Here is a 4,324-nt window from a genome sequence, read left to right as displayed (position 1 = left end):
AATAGCATTCTGGGGAGGAGGGAGAAGAAAGAAGAGGAGCTGGATAGATAACTCGTTCTATAAAAAAAATGCTTGCTGCACACCATTAATCCCAGCGCTCGGGAGGCAGAGATAGGTGGGTCTCTGTCGCTGCGAGGCTAGCCTGGTCTATAAAGTTACTCCAGGACAGCCAGGGCTACACAGAGAAACCCTGTCTCAAAAAACCAAAAAGACAAGAGGGGCCGGGAGTGGCGGTGGCTGGAGCCCCAGAGGTGTGCAACTAGCATCTGTTCACTCCCACCTGAAAAAAAGGAAGGTTGTGTGCCGCCTCCACACGAAGATGTGCAATGCACTCACACGTGAACACAAATAATTCAAAGGTTCAAGTGCTACACGGGGAAAAGAAAAGCTGTGGCAAGGCTGGCAGGGCTGGAGCAACTCAAAGGGGAGAGTGTGTATCCAGTGCGCATGGGTGAGGAAAGGCTGCCCATGTGTCCTCTAATTCTGGACAAGTGCCAGCAGGCCAGCCCTGGGCTACACTATGAACGTGTGTGTGGTGTGTGTGTGTGTGGTGTGTGTGTGTGTGTGTGTGTGTGTGTTTCTCTGTGTAGCCCTGGCTGGCCTGAATTTGCTCTGTAGACCAGGCTGGCCTCAGAGATCTGCCTGTCTCTGCTTCGCAAGTGTTGGGATTAAGGTATGTGTCACCATGCTAGGCCACACAGTGAGCACTTAAAAATTAAATAAATAAATAAAAGCTTTGTTACATTTTCGGGGTGTGTGCATGCCATAGCACATGTGCAGAGGACAGCCCTTCCAGCATGTGTCATCAGGGGCTGGACTCTGGTTTTTTGACCAGGTAGCAAGTGCCTTCACTCATTAAGCCATCCCACTGGCCCACAGTAGTATTTTCTAGAGGCTCTTGGTTCAGTTCCCAAAAAGAAAGTAAAGGAGAACTAGGAGGAGGGAAAGAGAAAAAGATACTGAATTTAGAGATTAGGAATGAAGTTGAAGGTAAGCGTGCCGTCATAAAAACCACTTTTAAAAAAAAACATTCAGGAGCCTGGAGGGCTGGCTCAGCGCTTGAGAGCACTGTCTGCTCTTCCAAAGGACCCAGGTTCAATTCCCAGCACCCACATGGCAGCTCACAAGTGTCTGAACCTTGACATCCTCACACCAATGCGCATAAAATAAAAAATAATTATTTTTTAAAAATTCAGTGCTTCATAAGTCCTTTTTTTTTGTTTTTTGTTTTGTTATATTTTGTTTTGTTTCATTTTGTTTTTCGAGACAGGGTTTCTCTATGTAGCCTTTGCTGTTCTGGACTCCCGCTGGCCTCAAACTCACATAGATTCACCTGCCTCCGCCTCCCTGAATGCTGGGATTACAAGTGTGTGCCATGCCTGGCTTAATACTTGCTTTTTTGAGACAGAATCTCACTGTGTAGCCCTGTCTGGCCCAGAACTCAGATCTACTTGTTTTCTTTCTCCCTGCTAGGATCAAAGCAATGAGCCACCACCACACACTGACACAGTCCCCTCCCCCATCTCTCCTCTCTCTCTCTCTCTCTCACACACACACACACACACACACACACACCATACAGACTTTCTATGCTCACCCCAGCTCTGAATAATGACAATGACACAATAATAACAGCATTAGCCCTTAACTTACTGTTGTTCACAGCTACCTTTTATTTATTTTGGGGGGGGGGGTTGTTTGTTTTTTTCTTTTTTTGTTTTTTGTTTGTTTGTTTGGTTGGTTTTTTTTGAGACAGGGTTTCTCTGTGTCACCATGACTGTCCTAGACTCAGTTTGTAGACCAGGCTGGTCTTGAACTCACAGCGATTCACCTACCTCTGCCTCCTGAGTGCTGGGATTAAAGGCGTGCGACACTCCCGCCCGGCCTCACAGCTAGCTCTTTTTTTTTTTTTTTAAAGACTTATTTATTTATTATGTATACAGTGCTCTGCCTGCATATACACTCACAGGCCAGAAGAGAGCATCAGATCACAGTGTAGATGTTTGGGAGCCACCATGTGGTAGCTAGGAATTGAACTCAGGACCTCTGGAAGAGCAGTCAGTGCTCTTAACCACTGAGCCATCTCTCCAGCCCACAGCTAGCTCTTATAGCCGGTGTTTACCCCTTTATATTAACCTATGTTCTGCCATGTGGTTCTTTACCTCTTCATCCTCTCAGCCCCAACACCCTGTCTCTTTCTCTGCGTCAGGCTGGCCGATCTTTTTATTCCCCCACCCCCACCCCCAAGTCCTGCCTCCCTTTCCTGCCTTTGCTATTGGCTGGTCAGCTCTATATACCCAATCAGAAAGTGTTGGAGGCAGGGTCCGAGGTGGTGGTGCAAGCCTGTAATCCCTGCACTTGAGAGGATCTCTGTAAGTTTGAGGCCAGCCTGGTCTACAGAGCCAGTTCTAGAACAGCCAAGACTACACAGAGAAATCCTGTCTCGAAAAACAAAAACAGAACAAAAAACACTGAGGTGATGCTTAACAATAATAAAGTCTTGGCTGGTACAGAAATCATTTAAATATACAAAGTCTTTACACAGTGCCCAAAAACACCACTCCAACGTCTCCCTGCGTATGCACGCGCACACGCACACACACGCACACGCACACACACTCCACAAAGAGAATTCCCGGGAATTGGTTTTCTTCTAATACCAGTAAGTTCCAAGGGTCAAAAGCAGGTCATCAGGTTGGTGGCAAAAAGCACCTTTTGCTCCACTGAGCCAGCCCTCTGACCCAGAAGTTTCTGTCTTGTTTACATTGTAGTCTTGTGCAGGTTGGGGCCAGGGGCCTATCCTATGCAGACATTGGGAAGCCAGCCTTGGTTTCCTGACTTGGCCCTGCTCTGTCTTCCCAGATTCCTCTATTTCCTGAAGGGCACTGAGGGGTCAGACTGGAGGATGCTAACACTGCTGTCACCAACCTTCTAGGGAGCAGAACTGACCTTTATAGCAAGGGAGGAAAAAACAGGTCACCATGTTCCAAATACTGAGAAATTCTTGGTGGTTTATCTGAGATTCAAATCCTGTACTTTTACTTACTAAACCTCGTGGCCCCTATGAGGAAGCCCAGCACTCAGGAAGACGGACACTCAGACATTTGTATAGCTATGCCTTTCTGCGCCAAATACCTGTTTTTCCTTACAGAAATCATTTACCCCAACCCCGCACAGTCATTGTACTAAGCACACAGTCCCTCAGTCAGCTTCAGAAGTAATTACTGGTGCATTAAACAAATCCTCTGCACTTCACAAATACACTCAGTGTCCATGGGTGGGGCAAGAAAGGGTGAAGTTGGGTCAGGCTCCCATTTAGAAAGGGGAAGCAAGGGAAGGTGGGGCCCCTGGCCAAAACCCATCTCAATTCTTACTGGTCAGGCGTAGCAGTTTCCTTGATTAGATCCTGATTTCCCTGTTGGGAGGACCCTTGGTCCATTGTCTGGTCTGGCTCCCTCCCCTTCCTGAACACACTGAATTCTGAACATCTTCTGTGATGGCATCCTCAGGAGCACATTAGAGATGGGCCTTAGGAGTATGTCCTCCTTGGGAAATGGTTAGCTTTCACCACTGGCTCCCTATAATCGTAAGGCTTAGTCAGTTGGAGGCTGTGTGGGGATGGGACTTAAAATATGCTCAGAGGGCCCGGCGTGGTGGCGCACGCCTTTAATCCCAGCACTTGGGAGGCAGAGGTAGGCGGATCGCTGTGAGTTCGAGGCCAGCCTGGTCTACAAAGTGAGTCCAGGACAGCCAAGACTACACAGAGAAACCCTGTCTCGAATCAAAAAAAAAAAAAAATGCTCAGAGGCCAGGCAGTGGTGGTGCACACCTTTAATCCCAGCACTCGGGAGGCAGAAGCAGAGGCAAGTGGATTGATGTGAATTCGAGGCCAGCCTGGTCTACAAAGCAAGTCCAGGATAGTCAAGGCTACACAGAGAAACCCTGTCTCAAAAAAACAAAACAAGCCGGGCGGTGGTGGCGCACGCCTTTAATCCCAGCACTTGGGAGGCAGAGACAGGTGGATCGCTGTGAGTTCGAGGCCAGCCTGGTCTACAAAGTGAGTCTAGGATAGGCAAGGCTACACAGAGAGACCCTGTCTCGAAAAACCAAAAAAAAAAAAAAAAAAAAAACAAAACAAAACAAAAAAAAACAACCAAACCAAAACAAAAATGCTCAGAGGCCACTGGCATCCAAGCCTGATGACTTAATGACATGTGCACTATGTGGGTGCAGTTCCCAGGAGGCCAGAAGGGGCATCAATCCCCTGGATCTGGAGTTGCTGACAGCTGTGAGCTGTCCTGTGGGTGCTGGGAATCAAACCTCT

Source organism: Acomys minous, assembly GCF_964271855.1.
Source record: "Acomys minous genome assembly, chromosome: 6".
Taxonomy (NCBI): domain Eukaryota; kingdom Metazoa; phylum Chordata; class Mammalia; order Rodentia; family Muridae; genus Acomys; species Acomys minous.
Note: the sequence above shows the minus strand (reverse complement) of the source record.